Here is a 26,392-nt window from a genome sequence, read left to right on the forward strand (position 1 = left end):
TAAAACTTACAATTACTTCTACTACTAAGTACTAACACGAGAAAATACGTGATTGAAATTAGTTTTCTTCTGATGACAAATAAAAATGGAATAATTTTGATTATATAAATTAATTGTACTCATCATCTATATCAGGGATCTTCAACCTTTCTCGAGTCACGAGCACTGCCTGTGGCAATCATCAAGCGAAGAGCAACCCCTTACAGAAATTTGGACATACTTATGCCTGAAATCTGCATAATTGTAATCATTCATATTGCAATTTTTACAGGGTTTATAATTGAAGCTTTGATGAAGTGCTCGCGGAGATTGGACACGAGCATTGAGCACTCTTGGTGCTCACAAGCAAGAGGTTGAAGATGACAGATCTACATCTATATCAGTGTTTGATGAGTACCTCATATCAGTGTTTGATACTGTGTCGGTGCTTGAAAAATCGAACAAAAAAATGCCAGTAAAATTTTTTAGGAGCCCCAACAATATCATTTTTGAAAGAAAAACTGTTAAAAATAATGTTTCTTTTGACTTTTCCTGAACCGATTAATGGTTTTAATGACAACTTTTCATGTCAGTAGAAATGCCATATGAATTCCGAAAATTTTGTATTGGCCTCAAACTCAAATTTAGTAATCACTCATAAAAAATTTTACATATATGTATCAATGTCAATTTTTAAGTTGACCCGTCACCTGAGATTTGTCAAGCCCTGTATTATGTTATCTATGTAAATTACCAGCAATGTGTCGAATCCGTCATTCTCTTAGAAATGAATTAAAATACGAAGTACGAATATCCTGAAATAGACTGCCAGTTTTTGAAAAAAAATAACGGGGAAATAATTGGTTTTTTTTTAACCCATTAAAGACGACTGATTTTTAGAAAGGAAAAAAAAAACCACTGAGTGGAACCACTCCCACCATTCATTGGCAACGAAAAAAATTAAAATTGGGAATGGCAAATTTTCTTGCAAGCGGGTTAAAAGGTAAGTCTGGCAGCAGATTTGTAGGATAGACAACGCCGTAGTCAAGGGAACGGGGACCCCCCCCCCAACCCGGGAAATGTAAAAAAAGACTGATATTTACAGAATCATATTATTAAGGGGTCTATACCTTTCAACATTGTGAAAAACTATGCCCCAGTAGAAATATCATTTAAAATACTACTTAACCATTGATTTATTTCAAATTTTTTAATCTCGATCTTTTTTGCTTCATTTCATGAACTGAACAGTTTCCTTTATGCAGGATGCATAGGTAGCAGGGCGTATAGCATTTCATTGGCGAACCGTTGATCCTAGAAGCATACTTCCAATTAGAAAAGTATCCAAATAACGCGTAGCACTCAGATAGTCTATTCATGTTTGCAAGAAGCTATATAGTTATTAAAATAAATTAACTTTTTGTACGGACAACCTGTGCTTAAAACCCAATTAGAAAGTTGTTGCCCTGTCTCTTCTGATGACAACAAAAAAAAAAACGGTTTCAAGTGCAATATTCACTGAGGTATTCGAATTCGAAAAACGGAGGAAAGTTGGAGGAAAAAAAACATTAAATGCGGCTAAAATGGCTTTAATGCATTTGCTGTTCTTTCCCAAAATTCTTCCGTTTTTCGAATTCAAATACCTCAGTGAATACTGCAGTCAGAAACGTGGAATTTTTTTTTTGTTGGCATTAGGAGAGGCAGAGCAACAACTTTCTAATTGGGATTTTGGGCACATGGGGACTGTATAAAAAGTTAATTTTTGTTTATTTTAATAACAGTGCAACCTCTTGCAACATGAATGACATATCTGAGTGCTACGTGTTATTTGGATATTTTTTCTAATTGGAAGTATTCCTCTAGGATCAACGGTTTGCCAGTGAAATGTCATACGTCCTGTTAACCATGCATCCTGTATAAAGGAAACTGTTCAGTTCATAAAATGAAGCAAAAGAGATATTAAGAGATTTCATTGCCTCAATCCTATTTAAAATCTTATTTAAAAATTTCAAATAAATCAGTGGTTAAGTAGTATGTTTAATGATATTTCTACTAGAGCATAGTTTTTAACCATGTTGAAAGGTATGAGACCCCTTTAGTCTACTGTACCATCACTTTGATCCCCAGAAAAAAATTCTGTGGCTAGTTGGACAAACCGCAAAATTTAATATGGAAGCTATCCTAATGTTCGTGCAAAACCTTATCGATAGATGGCGCTACAAGTATCTTCTGTCGTTTTTTGCTGGATATAAGGGGTTTCGCTATAGCTCAATGTTTTTGTTCAACCGCTTTTCTGTCAAATCACCCGAGATATCCTGCTTCATGCAAGATCGTCCATAAGCGAGATGAATGGCAATTTGGCGATTTTTAATCATGCCCATTCAAAAATGATATACTTAAAAATAAACATACTACATATGGCCCCCACAAGAGTGGGGCAGACAGGACCGGGACAATTATCGTAATTTTTTGTTTTTCATGCTATAAATTCACTATAGAAGGGCCCGTGAAAATTCTCATTTGGGGGGCCCGCCAAAGATTCCAGCCTAGGTGCCATAGGAGGAGATAGACTTGAATGTCTGAGGGGCACGATGATGATTGCTGGGAAGGCATGATGATGCCAATTCATATATACGCACATACATTAGATCAATCGGTTCCGCCTTTGACGCTGGGGGGCGATGCCCCTATGCCTTCCCCCCCCCCGTATGTCCATTCATGCTAAGGGCCCTGTTCCAGGATGTGGCAGCCATAATATACTGCATTTCCTATACTGAAAAAAAAATTGTAATAACCACGTTTTTCGGTCTGATTCGAAGCGGAACGCATGGGCAGTGAAATCCTTCAAAACCAATATGTTAAAAACCAAAAAGTTGAAAACCAATAATGTTCACGAATTTTAAAAATCTGAAACCTTTCAAACCACACAATTAGGAATCTTAGCGTTGGAACATAAGTCGCCAATTTGGCGTTCGCCTCCGTTGTGGGAGTTTCGATTCCCTGGAGGAACGTTTCGAAAGTAACGTAATTGCTCCAAACTACCTCGAGCCGCCTTAGGGGTGTCGCACCGGGCTCGCATTTACGGTAATAGAAAATAAAAAAATACAGTTCTCTACAAATACATTTTCTATAGTAAATTAGGTGCCTGAGCTTCACAACTACGGAAAAAATTATGTCGTGTTTTTTTTTTTTTTTTTTTTGCATAAATTCAATTTTCATCAATTGTAGAATTCTGAATTTTCATCAAATTTCTACATTTTCTGAATTCTGGAAAAATGAATCTGTGGACCCGAAATAGTGAAGACGCCTTTGGCCACCGCTATTATTTTCGCTCCGGGCCCATCGTCTGGGGTAAGGCACGACCACCTAGATAACATGGTTATATAGGAGGTCGTGGGTAAGGGCGGCTCTGAAACTACCCTTCTTTTCCCCGAGGCTGCCAAAACAGCACGATATGCCCCCCCCCCCCCGGGCAAAATGATGTTCTGCGGTTCGAAGTACTTGCTGACGGTGGATTTGAGAAAACACAGTATAGTACTATACAGGGTGTCCCGTGAGTCCTAATGAGGTCTTTATCTAATCAAACGTTCGTCGTAGAGTTATGGTATCCATTTAAAAAACGATCGAAATGTTCAGGAATCACCCTGTACCAGTTTCCAGAGTGAAAATACAGTGTCATAAAATAAAAAAATCTAAATTCTTGTACAGTCCCTCTCCTCTAACATCCAATTAGAAAGTTGTTGCCCCGTCTCTCGTGAGCCCAACAAAAGAAATTCTACGTCTTTAAGGGCATTATTCGCTGAGATATTTGAATTAAGAACTCGGAAAACGTTTGGAAAGAACAGCATAAATGAAAAAAAAGCGTTGTCCGTTACTTTATGCTGTTCTTTCCCAACTTTTCTCCGATTTTTTAATTCAAATATCTCATCGAATATTGCACTTGGAGACGCGGAATTTCTTTTGTTGGCTTCAAGAGAGACAGGGCAACAACTTTCCAATTCGAAGTTAGAGGATTGGGGACTGTATAAAAATTTAAATTTTTTTTTATTTTATGACACACTGTACTCTCGAAATTAGTACAAAATGATTCGTGAATACATTTTTAGCGATTTTTAAAGTGGAACCATACCTCTACGACGAATGGTTGATGAGATAAAGGCCGCATTAGGACTTACAGGACACCTTGTATATCGCGATATAATGCATTGCCAGAGAGAGTAGTCAAAATTGCAGATCGATCTTTCGGTGAAAATTTATACTAATGGTATGATAGCATTCTAAATAAATTTTGTGGTCTACTCCACATGTGCTGCCAAAATCATTTCATTACATAAAAATGTTCTTGTACGTTTTCTGCGAAACAATATGCTCATCTAATTTTCTCAAGAAAGAGGGGGGGGGGTGGAAATTGATCTTTTTCGCAAGTTTGATTGTAGCGATGCAAAAAAATATATATCTCAGTGCAGGGAGGCACATTCAACCGTTATGATTATGAATTAATTTTTGCAAATCATGTATATCAATACTTGTTTAACCCTTTAAGTGGCAATTAGAAACTCCTAAACCTCCTTCAAAATGCCATATATTTTTTTAATGAAGTAGGCTTTCTTCCGATTTTCAGTAGGTGCGAACTAAGGGAGTACAGGGAAAAGTTTTCCACTGAGATATTTGAGAAATCAATTTTACAAAATATCTGGGCTTGTCAGTGCTAGAATAAGAGATTTTTATGGAGACGAGATATCTCGTCAATTCCGCTTGAAGGGTTAATGTCTTTTCTTGGATGCACGAGGATCCTCAAGAATGCTTATACGACTTACCACGTGGAAAGTCGTATAACCATCGTCTGAAATGTATGTCTGTATGGATATTGCATCTAGCCGCTGTGCGATCATGTGGGGAAAGTATAGTAACCGTGCACCAGGTTTTCTATCCCCATGACAGTACAGTTGTGGTAGGCTGGAGTTTCTCTACTTGGTGTAATGCCGAAGTGGCTTCTCCTTTGGGGGGGGGGGGTCTCTCCACATACCCACGACGTAATAGAGTAATTATTATGCATAAAAATAAATTTCATATATTTTTTTAACAATTCTCACTTCAATCTGGAAGTTAGATGGCAGAACTGCAGTACAGCACGCATGACATACGCGAAAACTTTAAGGCCGTGTTCCTAATTTATTGCGGTACTCACGATCAAACCTTCAAACGAGTTTCTCTTCGCTTTATTTTTGATGGCCTACTTTTTAACGGTAGCCGCATTAAAGACAAAATATGGATCTGAGGCTGGGATTACACTATAAAAGTTTGTTAAAAGTTCTTTTATAAAAGTTGAAAAATAGCATCGGTAACATTCTAACAAATGCAATCGATCACCTTATTGGTTGTATTTTTCGAGTTTTATAAATGGACTTTTATGAAACTTTTACAGTGTAATCCCGGCCTGAGATGAACATATAAACGAAACTTGGATAATCAATTTAAAACTTAGCTTGCTTTACGAGGCTCAAGGAAGCTCCTATTTTATTGTTTAATTTCATTTGATCATTTTTGTCGCACCACGGTAATTTCTGCACACGAGGGCTAATTAGACCGGGACCTACAACTTATTGCCTATTCCGAACGGCAGGATTGTTTTTATACTCATCGAGAGGTTGGTGCGCTAACCCCTCAATGGGGGACTCCCTGCCGTCGTTTCTGTTGTACACCTGTGTCAGGAAAGTTTTCTGACAAGGACGAACCGGATATCGAACTCGCGACACCTCTAAATATCCTTTGGTACTTTTAGGCGAGTATCTTATCGACCTGGCTACCGCGCCCGTTTAATTTCAAACAATGATTAATACATTTCACGTTAATAATACGTATCCATTGGGCTATCTGAAGTTAACATTTTATTTTTCATTACCTGAATCTATTTCTTCTTAGGCCGGGATTACACTATAAATGTTTGATAAAAGTTATTCTATAAAACTTAAAAATGCAACCAATAAGCGTTTCGGTTACATTCGAGCGAATGCAACCAATAGATTTATATTGGTTGCTTTTCTCAAATTTTGTAAAAAAATCTCATATCAAACTTTTACAGTGTAATCCCAGCCTTATTTCGGTTTCGATAATTGGGGGGTGGGGGGTTGAGAATCTTAACACACATATAAAAAAAATTTCAATTTTTTCGATTGGTGCAAAAATCACGTAGATCCCAGTTTCACTTTCCGAGATCATCAACAATATAGTTGGATATCTTGTCAGTTCGGATCGGGAAGTGAGTATGTAAATGGGCGGCTTCCTTTTTCGACAGGCCTACCCCTTTATACTAAAGACTGCAAAGTGTGGGGATATGATGAAATACTGGCTTGAATAGTTGAGTGTGGTTTTTTAGAAAGTACTGATAGCACACATATGATGCGCACGATGAACATGTCACCGAGGATGAATTCTGCCAGTAAAAAAATCATTTTTGTCATGGAAAAAATGTATATTTGCTTTTCCAGCTCAAAAATAAAATTCTGAAACATTGTTTCAGAATTGGATTTTCGTGTAAAATAATGTTCCCGGAAAATTGATCAATCATTTGATCAATTTTTTTACGAAAAAGAGAGATTACTTCACAATTTCAAAAATTCGTTTCGTAACCCGAGATATTTTCTCATGCTAATGGAGCCAAATCATGTTTAAAACGATAAAAACTAACTGTAAAAAATTGTTGGTGAAACTTGATAATTGAAATTTTGAAACGTTTCTTGAGGTTTCAAAAATTGATAAGACAGAACCGCTCAAAACGCTGGATTGATGCAATTAGCAACTTACTTCCGTTGTCCTTAATGAGGCAGTTTTGTGTCTTAAAATTTCAGTCAGTGAAGATTTATGCCCGTTATACACATTCTTCTAAGTAGCACGAAAGCATGTTACATTTGCACAAATGTTATCAATAATTTCATTGGTTGCATATGCTTGAAAGTGGTATGCTCTCGTGCTACTTAGTAGCATGTACATTAGGGTGGATCGAAAAGTATAGGAACAAATTTTTATTTCGAAATTACTTTTGGCTTGGGGTGGGAAAGTTGTGTCTTGGGTGTATTAGTTTGCATAATTTTTTTTTATTGAAATCCATTCATATCTTCCGGTGCCCCAAGCGCCCCAAAAATAGTTAAAAATTGAAATTTTTATTTAAAAAAAATTTCGAAATTACTTTTGGTGTGGGGTGGGAAAGTTGGGTCTTGGGTATATTAGTTTGCGTAATTTTTTTTTATTGAAGTCCATTCATATCTTCCGGTGCCGTAAGCGCCCCAAAAAGTTAAAAATTGACATTTTGATGAAAATTTATAAAAAAAAAACTTTTTTGAAATTACTTTTGACGTGGGGTGGGAAAGTTCTGTCTTGAGCATATTAGTCCGCATACTGTTTTTTTTTATTGAAATCCATTCATATTTTCTGGTGCCCCGAGTGTCCCAAAAATAGTTAAAAATTCACACTTTTATGAAAATGTATTAAAAATTGTAAATTAATGAAAAATTTTTTTATAAATTTTGCAGAGTATTCAGGTATTAAAGTATAAACTTATAAATAATAGTAATTTTATAATAATACATGAAGTATAAATGTAAAAATTAAAGCAATAAATCATAAAACTTATAAAAATTGAGAACTTATAAAAAATCCACACATACTTTCCGACGCCTCAGACACTTGGGAGAATGCATCTTTCAACTGCTTGTTGGGTATGGCATGAATATTTTCACCATTCCTTCCAACTTTTACCATGGATTCCAACTTTTACTATACTAAATAATTTTATACATTTAATAATAAACAATAAATATGATTTCTCATTCTCTGCCTGTACTATTTTCCCTGTGAAATCGATTATTTAGCTCATTTTTTTAATTCAAAATTTGCATAAAAATCGAGTTTTGGCAAATATTTAAGTGTTTTGGGGCACCGGAAGAAATTAATTTAAGTTGAAAAAATTTCGCATTTATGCTAATATGCTTAAAAGACAACTTTTGCACCCGAAGCTGATTCTTTTATCCACTTTTCGATTTTTCGATCCACCCTAATGTACATTGCGGGTGTTATAACAGTGTCCCCGTGCTCGCAAAAGCACCACATCTCTTCCCAGTGAAGACAACTATCAAGTCGGATCAAAAATTTATAAAAGTGAAGCCAACTCCTTTTACAGCGAACCTTTCAATTAGCTTTTTTGATTTCTGAGTTGTCACTCCCACTTTTCACTCCAAAACCAGGATTACACTATAAAAGTTCTTTTATAATCATGGAAACCTTAAACTTGCTGGACACGCTTTATGAAGGATATTCTGATGATGTTTTTAGTATGAAGAGATGGTATTTTTTCGGCCTGAAATATACTGAGAAATTGAATTTTCTGGATGTTATGCCGAAACTGATATTTTAAATGAAAAGTGATTTGTCTCCTCCGGGAATCGAAAATTGCAAGGGGACCCAGGTTTGATTCCCGGAGGAGACAAATCACTTTTCTTTCCAAATATCAGTTTCGGCATAACATCCAAAAAATTCAATTTCTCAGAAGTTTTCAGTGTTCGTTTATCACTCCGAAATGCTAAAAACTACATCGACCCTTTTACGTAAAGGCAACCAATTTACTCTCGCTCTATTAGGCATTACTAATTTTGCCGCCCTTTGAGATGCTCTTATGTTGTTTCTTAATTTTTTTCCCGAAAAATCATGTCTTCTTCCCTCAACTCGCAATTTTCAAAATGCAAACCATCTCTAATGATCATCAGGAGAGACAGGGCAACAACTTTCTAATTGGGTATTGGGGCACATGAGGACTGTATAAAAAATTAATTTTTTTTTATTTTAATAACTATACAACCTCTTGAAACATGAATGAAATATCTGAGTACTGCACATTATTTGGAAACTTTTTCTAATTGGAAAAATACCTCTAAGCAGTGCCGTAACTAGGCAGGTCCAACAGGTGCACCCAGAATGGGCCTAAATGCAAATTCCCGCATAGGGCACCGGAATGGCTTATTACGGCACTGCCTCTAAGATCAACGGTTCGCCAGTAAAATGCCATACCTCCGTTTGCTATGCACCCTGTGTATTGAGGAGGGGCCGGATACAAGTTTACGCCTATCAATTATACGTCAAAAAAAATTTCCCGTTTTTCGTAAATATAGTCACTTGGCACAAAATATTATTTATAAGAATATAATTTCAAATATCTAATCTCTCTCGGCTTTGTCAAATAAATCAAATTTATTTGCAAATCTTTGACTGGTATTTTCAATTGAACTTCAACGAACTTTGATCAGATTGATCCAGTCGATTTAACGGTGATTAACAATCGATCGATTAGTTGGACCAGCCTTTGAGTTGACACACAAGAAAAACTTACCTAGCCTGCAAAATCTGTCGCCTTTTTGTGATTGCTTTAGTTTAATTTGCACAATTTCATTTCTGCTGTCATTCCAATAAAGTATGACACAATACGGAAAAAAAGGACAAAAGGTTGGGGTGAAGATAAAACCGAGGTTTTAGCTGTTAACAGCCGAGGTTAAAGGGCCTCTCGAATGTCCTTCATTGTGATTTGTCTGAATCGTTTCCCGTCATAAATTTTCAGCTACAAGTTTTGTTCTTTTTCATGATCCAATTAATTGTTTCTACTCGTTAGTTTTCTATTTGCGCTATAATGATGATGCAGTTGGGTTTGGTCTGGTGTTTTTCTTGAATATTTTGTTGTTTTTGAAATTTATTTCTTAATTTAATAGAAATAGGTAATCATACAATATGATACTTGATTCGTACAATTTTTTTTTTCTGTCAGGGTACTTTTGTGGATAAAATTATCCGTCGTGAAATTATAACCAGGTTGGAATCTTCTCAATTTTTGTCCTTTCGTCAGAACACCGATGTCTTCAATTCCACAATTAATCATCTTCCCCCAAACTGTAAGTATTTTTTTAAATCTCAAAATCATGTTTATGGCTTGCACAGTCACTATGATTCGTTCATTTTTCTCTGTAAAATAAGTTTTATGAGTATATTTGGTGTAATAATGCATAAATGTTCATAAGAAACTTTTCGAAAGGATGAATTCAAGCTGCATGTGTGTGCAAGCTGTGTGCAAGCTGCAAGCTGTGTGTGTGTGCCAAAATCTCTCTAATGTACTCAAGATTCCTTGAACGAATGTACGAGTAATAAATACGTAGTGTAAGAATCGATCCACTGATTGAGTGAAACTCGTTTGAGTAGATTTATTAAGACGGACGAAAAAGTTTATCCGATGGTTGTGGCAGAATCAAATGAAGCAATTTATGAGGAAGCAAAGATGCATTTATGTTCGTTAGAAAAATTCAACGAATGCATTCCAGGGGCACGCATCCAACTACTTGAAGAAAAGTCTAAGAACGTCCATGATGAGAAGGGCTTTTTATAGTAGGATCTCTACGATTACATTTTGTAAGTTGTACATAGTCATCAAAAATATACTCCCCCACCAGCATGTTTCTCTTCGGATGTTAAACGGTAGTAAGTTGCCTAATGGCGGTAGACCTGGGTTGTGGATGATAGAAAAAGTTAGTTAGCGTATTTTACTTGGGGAAAAATAAAAAATACAAAATTTTCGTACAACAAACTTACGCAAGACTTAGTGAGACGAAAGGAGAGATAGAATTCATCCAAACAATCAATTTTCATCATATCCATGGTTATAACACAAACGCTGAACCCCTCGACGGTACTATGAAGGTCCCATAGCTTGTCTGGCAGAGTTTTTATTTTTATTTTTTTTGGTTATAGAATTACGATCAGTAACGGTAATTAACGGTTTCCCTCAAAGTGTGAAACAGCAGCAAAAAGAAAACACGACCACAGAAAAAAATTGATTAAAAATGGATTAAAATGATTGATTAAAAATGAATTAAAATGATTGATTAAAAATGGATTAAAATGATTGATTAAAAATGGATTAAAATGATTGAATTAAAATGATTGATTAAAAATGGATTAAAATGATTGATTAAAAATGGATTAAAATGATTGATTAAAAATGGATTAAAATGATTGAATTAAAATGATTGATTAAAAATGGATTAAAATGATTGAATTAAAATGATTGATTAAAAATGGATTAAAATGATTGATTAAAAATGGATTAAAATGATTGATTAAAAATGGATTAAAATGATTGATTAAAAATGGATTAAAATGATTGATTAAAAATGGATTAAAATGATTGATTAAAAATGGATTAAAATGATTGATTAAAAATTGATTAAAATGATTGAATTAAAATGATTGATTAAAAATGGATTAAAATGATTGAATTAAAATGATTGATTAAAAATGGATTAAAATGATTAAATTAAAATGATTGATTAAAAATGGATTAAAATGATTGATTAAAAATGGATTAAAATGATTAAATTAAAATGATTGATTAAAAATGGATTAAAATGATTAAATTAAAATGATTGATTAAAAATGGATTAAAATGATTAAATTAAAATGATTGATTAAAAATGGATTAAAATGATTGATTAAAAATGGATTGAAATGATTGATTAAAAATGGATTGAAATGATTGATTAAAAATGGATTGAAATGATTGATTAAAAATGGATTAAAATGATTAAATTAAAATGATTGATTAAAAATGGATTAAAATGATTAAATTAAAATGATTGATTAAAAATGGATTAAAATGATTGATTAAAAATGGATTAAAATGATTGAATTAAAATGATTAAAATGATTGATTAAAAATGGATTAAAATGATTAAATTAAAATGATTGATTAAAAATGGATTAAAATGATTAAATTAAAATGATTGATTAAAAATGGATTAAAATGATTGATTAAAAATGGATTAAAATGATTGATTAAAAATGGATTAAAATGATTGATTAAAAATGGATTAAAATGATTGATTAAAAATGGATTAAAATGATTGATTAAAAATGGATTAAAATGATTGATTAAAAATGGATTAAAATGATTGATTAAAAATGGATTAAAATGATTGATTAAAAATTGATAAATGATTCAGTCGTTTGATGTTGTGTGTAAGGCCGGTATTACACTATAAAAGTTTGATAAAAGTCCTATTATAAAACTTGAAAAATGCAGCCAATAAGGTCAACGGTTGCATTTTCTAGAATGTAACCAATAACCTTATTGGTTAGATTTTTCAAGTTTTATAAAATGGATTTTATCAAACTTTTATAGTGTAATACCGGCCTAAGAGACGGTCATTTGTACCACCCTTTAAGACAACTGTTTACTTTTACGTATTAAATTTATTCCAATTTAATATAGAAATATTTATACTTTATACACAAACTAGGGAGAGAGCACAACACACTATGCGTGTGTTTCTCTATTCTCTCTAGGTACTCTCCGTTCAGTCAGTCTGGTCTTGACGACCTTCATATTATTGGCGACCGCCGCCTCACTCCTCTCCCAGTACAGTGCTTCATTACTGTGCGAACCTTACTGGTTATTTCGATTTTCGGCCAAACCTAGTAGTTGTTGGTACTGTCGTAGGACGTGCTTCGCCAATGTCCTCCAACAAATGCGCTGGTTTGATTCGGTCAATTGAAATGGTTTTCTTCACGTTGTTGACAAGAACCTTGAAGACTTTGGCCGATCTCCCCAGCACAGGGTATGGTCCTTTATATGGTTGGCTGAGAGAGTTAGTCTTTATTTGCTGTACGAACACGTGTGCACTTGTCCAATTGTTGTGGCACGAAAATAGATTTTTAGCCATGATGCACGGGAGGTTGAGGACGCAGTTCAGCCATGGTTGATCTCAGTTGAGAGATAAAATCGTCACTGGCAATACATGGTACTTTTGCGACGTTGAAAAATTCTCCCGGCAGTTTTAGACTAATAATAAACTAAAATAAATAATTAGACTAAAATAAACTCTGTTGGTGTGTGTGAAGACCAAGTCCAGCCTAATGGTAGTGCGCAGTCCTAGAAGTACCGTTGGAAGGATGTTCATCCAATTTTGTGGATCTAGGCACTTTATTGCTGCTTTCAATGGCCTATGGAACGATTCAATCGTGCCATTTGCTTGAGGATGGTATGGCATGGTTTTAAGATGTTGGTAGCTCAACAGGTGTGCCAAGCTTTTAAAAAGTGCTGACTCGAACTGCCGTCCACGATCCGTAGTGATTCGAGCTCGACAACAAAAATGAACAATCCAGTTCGCAAACAGTTCTCTGGCCACTGTTTCTGCTTGGATGTCTTTTATGGGGATGGCTTTAGGCAATCTTGTGAATCGATCAATGATCGTCAGTAGGGATGGAAAAGCATTTGAAGGTGGCAAAGGTCCTACTATGTCGACGTGAATGTGTTGGAATCGTTCATCTGGCAGTTCGAAGCCTGCCAGTAGGCTGGATACATGCCGATAAACTTTGGATTTCTGGCAGTGGACACAGCTTTGTGACCACTGACGACAGTCGCGCTGAAGGCCAGGCCAAACAAATCGTTGCTTAATTAACTGAACTGTTTGTTTGATGCCTGGATGTGTAAGACCGTGGACCGCATCAGACACTGCCTGACGATGTTGATGGGGAACGAAAGGTCGAATCGTCCCAGTAGAAGTGTCACAGAAGATTTAGCTGTAGTGTCAGGGAGAGAGCATAACTATGCGTGTGTGTTTCTTCAGCTCACTCTAGGTGTTCTCCGTTCAGTCCGTCTGGTCTTGGTGACTTTCATGTTATTGGCGACCGCCACAATGATAATGATAAAAAAATTATTAAATTGAATAAAATGTTATAGAAAAGTACAACATCGTTCAGTCGTGACAGAATTGCATCGCAAGGAACCGGGTTCAGCAGACTACTTGTTGGTAGCACACTGGTGGTCTGCTGAAGTTGGTTTTCCAACTAAAGCCGGGATTATACTATAAAATTTTTATAAAAGTTCTTTTGTAAAACTTGAAAAATCCAACCAATTAGCTCATTGGTACATTCGAGCGAATGTAACCAATACACTTGTTAGTTGTTTCTTTCAAGTTTTTAAAAATACCTTCTATCATACTTTTATAGTGTGATCCCGGCCTCACAGGCGCGAATGTGAGCTCTCCACGCAAAGTGACAAACCTTCATCACAATACTTACACAAAAACGAAAATTCGAGCATCTATCGCTTCTAAAATGGAAGATTACCCGTATTTCTAACGATGTTTTTTTCCCCCATTTTCCTCCGTTTTTCGAATTCGAATATCTCCGCTAATGTTGCACTTAGAAGGAAAGACAGGGAAACATCTTTTTAATTTGGTTTTTGAGCACAGGATATCCATGTAAAAAAGTTAACATTTTTATTTTAATAACTCTACAAAACAGGGGCGTAGCCAGAAACTTCATATGTTTTGTTTGGTCTAATCTCAATTGCTCGTATTTCATAGTAGAATAATTTACTTGATATATGAACGCCGGATTTCAGTCTCACGACAGTTCAGCGCGAGACAGTTTAGTGCCCTGGCAATTCAGCGCTGATGATTCAGTGCAGTAATTGTGCTTTTGTGAATAACTTAAGCTTCTCTTTCTTAGCAGAGCCGTTATGATTTTCCAAATAGTGGAATGATGGACTTCAATAGGCTACTGACCGCAATTTACCAGCACTCAATGTTGAATGCGAACCATTCAACGAAACATCATCGATATGGGCTTTCGGAGCCGAAGGCCCACTCGTGTATCCTTGATGACTGCACGACACAAAGCTTTACGCCTCGCCTGGGCCCGACAACACCGACATTGGACTGTTGAGGACTGGAAACACGTTGCCTGGTCTGACGAGTCTCGGTTCCAATTGCTTCGAGCTGATGGACGTGTACGAGTATGGAGACAACCTCATGAATCCATGGACCCTACATGTCAACAGGGGACTGTTCAAGCTGGTGGAGGCTCTGTGATGGTATCGGGCGTGTGCAGTTGGCGTGATATGGGACCCCTGATACGTCTAGATACGTCTAGATACGACTCTGACAGGTACGCAAGCATCCTGTCTGATCACCTGCACCCATTCATGTCCATTGTGCATTCCGACGGACTTGGACAATTTCAGCAGGACAATGCGACACCCCACACGTCCAGAATTGCTACAAAGTGGCTCCAGAAACACTCTTCTGACTTTAGACACTTTCGCTGGCCACCTAAATCCCCAGACATGAACATTATTGAACATATCTGGGATGCCTTGCAACGTGCTGTTCAGAAGAGATCTCCACCCCCTCTTACTCCTACGGATTTATGGACAGCCCTGCAGGATTCATGGAGTCAATTACCTCCAGCACTACTTCAGACATTAGTCGAGTCCATGCCACGTCGTGTTGCGGCACTTCTGCGGGCTCGCGGGGGCCCTACACGATATTAGGCAGGTGGACCAGTTTTTTTGGCTCTTCAGTGTAGTTGCGTCGAACTGATTCCATAGTTCTGTAGCAAATTTTGGATCTCTCTTATGATTTTTTCAGGTTGGCCTTCCAATCCAGGTGTCTTCGAAATAATTTACTATATATCATGTAAATCTTCTTCATTGTAGTACTGGCTATATAGCCAATCTTCAAACTTTCAACTTCGTCTCTGGCTGGTACGAATACTAATGCAGCTAATTTTGTGATATTCAATACAAAATCACTGTCTGTCGAATATTTGATTCCCGATTCATTTGTCAGCACTCGATGCCATAAACACTGAAAAATTGAAAAAGCATCCTTTTTGTTTGCATTGGGGAAACGCTTGCTTCATAGCAGATAGAGACACATTCAAAATCTGTCAATATGCTGAGCGGCTTGAGTTCTGATTTCATTTCCTTTAACGATTTATACATTGTAATGTAGGAATCTGTTGATCTCTTTGTCATAAGAACATACACTAGTGAAAAAACTTGCCTTCATTTCACTGCATGAATATCATACAGCTGTTGAAATAATTGTGGTGCAAATTTTGAAGTTCCATCACCAAACTAATGTTCACTATCTCTCTCTCTTTCAGAACATCTGATTTCTTCTCTGTTGATAAAATTAATAGCACTAAACTGTCTGCGCTAAAGCATCGGCGCTGAATTGGCGTAGATTCGGATTTCATACTTTTCGGTAACATGTACACACAGTAGTATGAATGATATTCGGAAGAAAATAAAGTGCGCTATTTTTCATTTTAGGTTGGTGTGGTTTTGTCAAAAAGAGCCATCTCATTAACTGCACGATTTCTTCCACACCGAAAGTTTGAGAATCTAATAGAACAACGATTTTTTGAGTACGGAATACAACCTTACCATCAATGTAAGTTGTTTAATTGCAATATATATATTATGGGAATTACTATGCTTTCAATGAGTATATTTATTCACAATTTTTTTTTTCTTCTGATTTCGCTAACAATGTGAGCTGCACTTTGGACTTGTGTTGGTTTCAACTCAATATATCTTCAATATACTAAGTGTAATTTTTTTTATGAGCAGCATATCATTACGTACTGAGAGCGCGAGTAGTACACCGCTGGCAATCAAAAATGATGTACCAAGAAGGAAGCATCGTAATACCCTTAACCTTTACAGCAGCAATGACGAGATATCTCGCCTAACTTAATGCACTTTATTTTGGAAATCACAAAATATCTCGCGTCTTTAAAACCCTCTCATTTCGGCAATGACGAGCCCAGATAGTTCCATGGTTGACTTAATTGTCGAGCGTGTTTTTTATCCCACCCAACCTGTCGATCAACTGCCACTGGGCGGAGTCAGCGTTTGTTTAAAGTTTTATAACAGAAGACAGAGACAGTGTTTTTTCCCATTTTTTCGACGTAGTATAGAAATACGCGTACAAAATAAGTAATAGAAAAAAGGTGGAGTCTTTCCATTCCTTGTTTTATTAATATTATATTGTTATCGGTTCCGGGGGGGGGCAATGTCATCGCAAAAAATCAGAAAAAATATTCTTCTTGAAAATAGGGGCAATTTCTAGAAGATTTAGTGATTTCCAATAGGCAGCTATAATGACGACCAGGGGAAAATTTTAAAAACCGCTTAAAGTGTTGAAATGTGCAACATGGGGATAATAGGAAGATAATAGGGCTGTGATGGAAAAGTTTTCTTAAAAATAGTGTTTTTAAATAATTTTCGGATGCTAATTGCTGGATAAATAATTAAACAATTCCATTATGCGCATTTTTGTCACAAATCGCAAGTGTAATGTGTATGAATTTTCTATATCTAAGTGCAACATGATATTATTTGCATGAACTTATTAAACATATTTATATATTTTAAATAATAATTATAAGAAAATTAATAGTAATTATATTATTACGTTATGGGCATCTTTTTCTCAGCCACCTCGTTGGGCATTTTGCCTGTTGTGGCGTTGTATTTGTATTTGTATTAAACAAAATTTATAATAATTATTAAATTGATAATTATTATTTTTTGATAAATCAACGATAAATAATAATTATGCGCAATAATGATAATAAATAATAATTATGCTCAATAATGATAATAAATTATAATTATGCGCAATTAAAATAAAAATGTTACCTTTTCATACGGACACCCTGTGCTCACGTACCCAGTTACAAAGTTGTTTCCCTGTTTCTCCTGATGCCAACAAAAACATTCCACGTTTTTAACTGCTATATTCGCTGAGATTCGAATTCAAAAAACGGTGGAAAGGTGGGAAAAAACAGCGTTAAAAAAAATGCGGGTAAAACTGTGTACCCATATTTAACAGTTTTTTTTCAATTTTCCCCCGTTTTTCGAATTCGAATATCTGAGCGAATATTGCACTTAAAAACGTGTAATTTTTTTTGTTGGCATCTGAAGAGACGGGCTAGTACTTTCCAATTGAGTTTTTGAGTACAGGGTGTCCGTATGAGAAGGTAAAATTTTTAATTTTAATAACTATACAACTCCTTGCAACCCGAATTACGCATCTGAGTACTACACGTTATTTGGATACTTTTCTAATTGGAAGTATGCCTCTAGGATCAACGGTTGACTAGAGTAGAATATACCATACGCCCTGTTATCTATGCACATATATAAAGGGTGTAAAGTCGTGTATCATTATGCACGGTGATAGAATCACGCTTTCAATTAGCAAAAGTATCCAAATAACATGCCCATTTTAGGTATGCCTTTTCTGAATACTAATATGCCCCCTTAACTTTCAATGAGTAAATATTGTTATTAGAAGCATGATTTTTTTTGGGGGGGGGGTGGCTCATAAAAGACAGGGCAAAAATTTTCCAATTGGAAGTTGGAGGACAGTTAATACAAATAAACATGTGCAAATAAATTTTGCATATTGATACATATATGACTCCTTAGAATAAATCGCATATCTAAAATAGGCTCGTCATTTGAATACTTTTTATAATTGAAAGTATGTTTCTGTCACCAACGGTTCAAAAGATAAAGGGTGTATATAGGGATAAAACTTTGCACCCTATATATTTTTTACTGTTGTATTGAAATTATGATAAATTTCTATATGGAAAAACTATTCATAAAGAAGAGATGGCGGACTGCTCGTTGAAAAAGTGCGTCAATATGAGGTGAACATCTTCCTCGTCCATTTTCTTTCAGCACGGTTGTTTGTCTAACCAACACTATCTACAGCAGAAAGTCTCCACGCGAAGCTCATGACGGCACTGAAGAAGGCGTATAGCGTGAATCAGCCATTGCAACTCCCGTCTAGGAACTATCAATCTCGAACTCTGCTAAATCTCTATTCCACTTTATTCTAGATGTATACCAAGGATGGCCAACCTATTGCACGCAATTGCAGTATCCTGGTCACACCACCGAATGCGAGTGCAGACATTTTCTGAGCAAGTCTATTTCGGATCGTACTGGAACATCAAGAATTTGTGATGTATAAAACTTGCCACCGCGTATCGACGTCGTCTGCTGCAGTATGGCATGTTTTCACTTTTACCTAATTTTCTTCTGACCATCTTTTACCTAACACCACCAGCATGGACACCACAACGGTGGGGACTGACAGGGCTCCAGCCCGGTGGTCCGAGACGATGGGCATCATTTTTTGTTTTTCCGCACTATAAATTCACTATAGAACGGGCCTGCGAAATGTCTGGCATGGGGCCTGCCAAATATCCCAGCTTACGAACCCTGCTGCAGGATGGGGGCATGACCACCTCTGTCTGCAACTGCAATGGTAGGTAGCACATAGTTATTTGAATGTCATGACATCGTCTTTTCAGATAAATCACTTTTCTGTCTATAGCACCGTGAAAATCGCATGCGAATCTGGTGGTACCACAGCTACAGACTGCTTAGCACTCACATTATGTACCGCCATACCGGTACACCACATAGTGTTATGGCGCGAGACTCCATTGGATTCTATTCCCGCATACTACGGATTGCTGTACATTCAAAAAACAACCACCGGTACATCTCTTCACCCATCTTTCAGCACTTGAACGTGGCCGGTTTCCAACAGAAATATGCACAATCTGTTGAAAATTGGTTAGTGCACGCAATGCACAACGATACCTCGATGTCCACCAAGTTTACCCGCATTTGTCGCTCATTAAATACGTTTGGTTGGTGATCGCCACATGATTTGCATATCACAGACTACTTGTGGCTACACCATGTGAACTTTGGCCATGCTTGGATACAGGTTGGATAAGAATCGATGTTTATTGGGGGAAAAACTTTAAACACACAAAAAAAACCTGAAGCCTTTCTCTTCCAATACCGAGACGTGCAGCAGCAATCATTAAGCCGGACATGTCGTGGTTATAAAATTCTCTTGCATTATATAATCCTATAGTAATGGCTTTCATATTTCATGTTCTCCGTGTGGTATTATATTCCTGATGATAAACAGTGTAAAATTCAATGAGCTGGAAACGAATGAGTTGTGGCTAACATCCAGTATTACAATCCCATATCGTGTTCTTAAATTCTTACTAATACTTCGTAATGTCGAATCTTCGTAACGAATACGTAAAAACGAACCGTACCTCCATGGCAAGAATGATATCAAAGGTGTGATTCATCTTCCTTCAGTCGCGTTAGTGATGACTCAAATAAACTAGATTCAACAAATTTTCATGTGCTTGTGTGTGTGTTTTTTTTTTTTGGGGGGGGGGGAAGAGAAAATCATTTTTTATCATCGGGTTCAGATGCTTGTACGGCAGGCCATGCGTAGCGGTGTGACGCCGACATTCCTATAAAATTTCTGAAAATCGTGCTTATCTACTCATATGCTTCTTTTTATTCCACATCATTCTGTTGTTTAGACTGTAGCGTATTGGGTTATTTTTATGAATTTGTTAGTATTATTATTGTTATCACATCATTTTTCTTGTTTTTTCCCCTTCATCGTAACCCTTTGTTTGTGTCGATTTTGTTTTCGATGGTATCCATTCGTGATTGAAGACGTTGCGATTCGTGGAATTCGAAATTATCTCTACCATCAATCTAGTTCTTATATTCAGTGGATGAACAACCGATGAAAAATATATGTGTGTGGCATAGCCAACCTTCGTATGCGCGATTGATATTCTTTAAAAACTTCATGGTCCTTTGATTACGGGGTTCAAAATTTTTCTTCATTGGATGCATAATTTGCTTGTCACAGGAGCTCGCTTCCTGTTTCGAGGTATATTCTTACCTCTAACTAAACTTTCTTTTGAAAAGTTGTTAACTGATTCTTTCTTATACATATCGTTAGTTATCTTTATTTTCTATCAGTGTTCTCATTCGTGAGTATGTAACTGATTGTGAATTGTGAAGTCTAAATTATGAATGATTCGTTTTTAGATTTTCTTTTCTATGTCGTACAACGAGTATTTACCAGGAATTCAAAAATGTATACATTTATTATAATCGTTCCATCTGTTTTCCTCAGAAATTGAGTTTTGTCAAAGAGAGAGAGAGAGAGAGAGCTTTATCTATCATACTTCAATAACAAGAAAAACACAGAAAGCTAGTCTTCAATCTAATTATCTGTCAATCCAACCCTTATCTTGGAAATTTGTTCTATTTCTGAATCAGTCAAAAGCATTGAAATTTATTTATTGAATTTATTTGGATGTTATATGGGATTTAAATATAAGGTATTGTGTTTTTTAATTCCACATTTAGCATAATGAGTAGAATTTCTCTCAACCGGATCTTTCTCATCAGCGTAAAAAAAATAATGTTCTTTACTTGTGTGGTGCTCTGCAGGAGAAACAAAAATGACATCAGAAGTGAGAACTTGTGCTTGTGTTGGACATGTTTCTTATGCCGGAATTACACTACAAAAGTTTTAGAAAAGTTCTTTTGTAAAACTTGAAAAATTCAACCATTAAGCGTATTGTTTACATTCGCTCGAATGTAACCGATACGATGTGTAACCGATTTAATTCGATGCATTTTTCAAGTTTTGTAAAAGATTTTTGTCAGACTTTTATAGTATAATCCCGGCCTTAGGCCGGCAATACACTATAAACATTTGATAAGAGTTCTTATATAAAACTTGAAAAATTCAACCAATAAGCGTAATGATTCCATTTTCCAAGTTTTATAAAAGAACTTTTATAGTGTAATCCCGGCCTAAATTTCGCTTTTCTAACACTCTGAGTGGATTGCGACCATAGCTTCCATCGTAAATATTGTTTGTGTCTTGGTGGGTACTATTACCCCTCCAATTTAACAGTTTCCGAACACCCTGCAGTTGGACATATGTAACAATATGTAATAACTCTTGCATTCCCAATTAGGGTGGGTCGAGTAAAGCTTGGGTAGTCTATGGTACACCAACAGATTCCCAATTATTCAACACTCACGGGATAAGGGTATGTTGCATTATCCGAAATTGTCGGATAACCATGAAGACATATTATTAGTGGAATTTTATAAGTGTACAGAACTTAGTAATAAATAATATAAATAAAATAACTCTATGTGCTAGCATACGAGTAAATATTGTAAGTAAATATAATAATAATAATATGAATTTAAGAAAACCATCTATAATTATCTCTTTAATTAATATTTTTTAGCTATACGACATTTTGGCAAATTTTTCTTTAATTTTGTACAGCAGTGTAGTTTGCGTCGGATAATCGAGTCTACTGTACATATGTGTAAGTTTCTCTTTGTTCCACAAAAGCCAGTAAAATCCCTCTTTTGGGATACCCCAGTGGGACAAAAAAAATTCATCCGTAAAAGAGGGGTCATCGTCAATTAGAAGTTTGAAATGCATACTTTCATTGTATAGGGGTAAATTATTTTTTGGTCGTAGAAGACGGGTGACTGGATCTAAGAGGTGTCCTTTAAGAGGGGTTTTACTGTATATAATTTCTAATTGTACCGTATTTCTCGGCCTATACGCTTCGATGCTTACGCGTTTTTAAAAAAAAAAACGAATGGTGGAGTCTTGCGGGGTGATGTGTATTACAATGATGCGGTGCCTCGGTTAATTTTTTTTCTAAAAAAATAACTTTCAAGAAGCTATCCTTGAAAATTATATTATTTCTACTACTCGAACACGAAACACACATAACTCAGACATCATAAAAATTTAGAGCTAGGCATATACATACACAACACATTCCACAATGCACCAATTCGTTAGAAATTCCCCTCAGGAATGTTTACGAAGTGCATGTATGCGGTTCAGTAGTAGTATAACATTCAAATATCAACTAATTAACCCTTTATATCCTTAAAAGTACCAGGTTAGATAATTTTTTTTCAACTAACTAATTGTTTTAAAAACTGTTGTTTTTTTTCGTCTTTAATTAGAACTAAAATGACTTACCAAATAATTTGCATGATAACTATTTATTATTATCATTACATTTATACTTTTATTTTAATTTATTATAATTTTCTTCTTATTATACTTTTCACAATGTCGTATATAAAGGGTTAAATAGCATTTCAACTACTAAGGATTGGCTCTAAACGTTCGCCCAGCATTTTCATAGTTGTTGTTCTCGAGTTTTTTTTACCTTGTCACGTTTTGATACTGACAGAGAAGGAGTGAGAAAACCACCATCATATTTTTTTGAGTTTATGAAGATAGCCTGTAAACCAGCCGCCCAGGTAATGTAGGACCCCATTAAATAAATATAAAGAGGCTTGCTTCTCCACAATAAAACAAAGCTTAGAATCACTAAAACTAGAGTGATATTTTGCGTGTACCTATGTATCACAAAAAGAAGAATTGAAGGTGGCATACTTTGAAAAAGATAAATCTACATCTCCAATCCTTCTGTGAAGCACTTCTTTCAGCGTCTTTCTTCTGGAATTGTTCCATAGATTGATCGTGTGTATAACTGTGTTTAAAAAAGACCCTACTTTTATCTTTGTATCAAAATAAGTTTTGTTGTCGGAAAAGGTCTGAGTAAGGAATTTTTGTCTTACGGCTTACGCAACACTTGTGCACCTGGCACTACATATCAAGTCACGCCATTGAACTTAGCAAACAGTGTGCTGTTGTAATCGATTGTCAAGATCAGTTAACATGGCCGTATACCATCCAACTCCATTTGAATGAATAAAACAAATAACTTGCTGTCGCATATATTTCAGGAATGCAATTCACAGTGAGAAAAAATCCACGCATAACAATCTTTTAACGACAGAAAAAGGACGTTTGATGATTCTCTCATCTCGCAATACTGTGCATGTTGAAATCGACGTCCGTTGTTAGCAGTAGTGCAGAGGCATCAGGCGTGGGCTGAAGTTGTTTTAACATCATATGTATTTGGTATTTTATGAAGGAAGTAAGTGAAAGGCGTCAACTGACGCGCAGTTGATTGCAGCAGACGCCGAGCATCATTTTTTTCTTTGCGACGCACGTTTTTTGCTTCATACTTTCCAAATGAGTTGCGAATATCATTCCGGCTCAAAATGAAAACTGAACCAATAATGTTATACCTTTCCTCAACTTCATGAAGTAGTGCATTAAATTAACACTGTACGATCAATTCCGAAAAGCAAGAAGGCGATGGTATTTCAGTACCGATCCGGAACTTGGAAATGTGTCAAAATTTCTCGAATCGACCATGAATGCACGTGAAAGAGTTTTGTAAACATTCACGTGACACAGTTATTTATTCATTCTGACTATGGGGAAAAGGTTATTTATCGTATATATTTATCGTATTATATAATGATCCAATTATTATCTCATATATATGTTGCAGTAAATGTGATAAATAGGTTATTATGCAAAATAATCGGATTTTTATGGGTTATTATGCATAATTGCGTTCTGTTTTGGTCTGTTATTATGCATGATAACTGGCGGTTATGCATAATGTAACCGGATTTATCACACTTACCTTAACATATATGTGTGTGATGCTGGAGCCTATATACAGCATATACAGGGTTCATAGCCAACAGAAGGTATGGCATTTTACTGGCGAACCGTTGATCCTAGAGGTATACTTCCAGTTAGAAAAAGTGTTCAAATAACGTCTAGTACTCAGCTATGTCATTCATGTTGCAAGGGATTGTATAGTTATTAAAATAAAAAAATTAACTTTTTATACAGCCCCCGTGTGCTCCAAAACCCAATTAAAAAGTTGTTGCTCTGTCTTTCCTGATGCCAACAAAAAGAAAATCAATGTTTTTAAGTGTGATATTCACTGAGATATTCAAATTTGAAAAATGGAGGGAATTTGGGAAAGAACAGTGTTAAATTCGGATAAAACAGTTTTTCCCCATTTAACGCTGTTTTTCCCCAACTTTCCTCCGTTTTTCGGATTCGAATATCTCAGCGAATAAAAATCACTCAGAAACGTGAATTTTTTTTTTTTTTGACATCAGGAGAGACGGGGCAACAACTTTCTAATTGGGTTTTTAATCACAGGTTGTCCGTATAAAAAGTTAATTAATTTTAATTACTATACAGCCTCTTGCAACATGAATGGTATATCTGCTGAGTACTATACGTTCTCTGGATATTTTTTCTAATTGGAAGTATACCTCTATGATCAACGGTTCACCAGTAAAATGTCATACTTCGAGTTTGCTATGCGCCCTGTATACTATAGCTCAAATATTCCCAGTTTTTTTTCTTTTCGTTTCATTAGTTTCTTTTGTCCTTTCATCAGTGGGGAGTTGTTTTTAAACAACGGCATCTGGAAGTAGGACACCTTTTTCAGATTTTCTTAGGGATACGTGTGAATTGGTAATTTGAAGTGGAAGTTCGTCATTGTTTCGTCATTTTCTTTGAAACTGAGAGGGGGGATTTGTGGTGACGTTAGCAGTTTCTGCTGCCAATATTTTCGTATAAGTGAAGGTTCACAGAGAAAACAAATGTTATTTGTTTAAAATGAAAAGAAAGCACACTAGAGAGAGAAAATGCCTAAATTTTGAATGTAATATTTCTTCTTTTTTAATTGCTTGAAGACCAAAAGAAAATCTGAAAAACTAAGTGAAGAAACTTATTTCAGCTATTTCACATTGATTGCATTTCAAAAAGAATGCACTTTCATCTTCCAGAACTTGCAGGGTTTTTTTCTGAATTATGTGGAAATGTTTCGCTAGCTAATGACTATTCAGAAACTTTTCCGTTTGTTTGTTTGCTTGCTTTATTTCTTTTAGTTGACGCAATAAAATTAACTATGAATTTTTTTCGACACGAAAGGAAAACCGTGTCTGTGCCACAGAATCATAATAATGTCCGAATAGCACAAAAGCAAACAATAAATTCGGAAACCTGTGGACACCAATAGCACACCTGCTATGCCAGGGTGACCTTCAGTCAATCCCATGAAAGTAATTGGTGTACATCTGTTTCTTTCGTGTAAGAATGGAAATGCTCACAAAACAATATAAATAAATTTATATCACATCACATGTGCATGTGTCTACTCTAAAGAGGAACCTTGATTTTCCAGAAATGGATTGGGATAATAATAACTATTATTGTATTATTTTATATTGATGTTCAAATTTTTTGAAATATGCTCGCGTCCACCTAATAATGAAGTTTTCACTCATAGCCGATTTCACTCGAAGTCAATAGCTCAATTTTAATTTTCAACACCTAATCCAATTCCATAATAAATGTATGAAATCCATTATAAATTTCCAAGTTGTGGCTGAGCATCGGCTTTTCTGGTACTATCGTTTTAAGAAACTCCGTTGATTGTTTTTCAACAACGTAGAGCGATTAATTAAAAAAACAAAACAAAAAAACTCGGATTTTTTTTTGTTTTGTTTCTTTTTTTCTCTCAAGTCTGCTATGCTAGATAAGAGTTTCGTAATTTTAACTTGTTTTGATCAATTTTCCTATTTTTCCCAAACACAAAAATGTCGTTTTTGAATTAATTCTTCTCTTTTCTGCCTTTTTTTTTTCTCAAATGATATTATCTTTACTTCCACCTCTACCACATCTATTTTCCGTCTTTTTCATTCTTATAATGGTTTTCTAGCTAA

General features: G+C 35.6%; 1 protein-coding gene across 4 annotated transcripts in view; it reads left to right on the forward strand.

The window, feature by feature from the left end:
• Wnk (Wnk kinase) overlaps positions 1–26,392 on the forward strand; it is a 375,788-nt gene that overhangs the window by 31,376 nt on the left and 318,020 nt on the right. For all 4 annotated transcript variants that reach the window (XM_089253910.1, XM_089253912.1, XM_089253913.1 and 1 more), the window contains exons 2-3: positions 9,788–9,911; positions 16,133–16,253. The gene's annotated coding sequence lies outside the window, so the exon portion shown is untranslated. The remainder of the gene's footprint in view (positions 1–9,787; positions 9,912–16,132; positions 16,254–26,392) is intronic.

The sequence above is a fragment of the Pholcus phalangioides genome, unplaced genomic scaffold, assembly GCF_987345545.1.
Source record: "Pholcus phalangioides strain wild (caught in Gottingen) unplaced genomic scaffold, Ppha-v1.0 ptg000039l_1, whole genome shotgun sequence".
In the NCBI taxonomy this organism is placed as follows: domain Eukaryota; kingdom Metazoa; phylum Arthropoda; class Arachnida; order Araneae; family Pholcidae; genus Pholcus; species Pholcus phalangioides.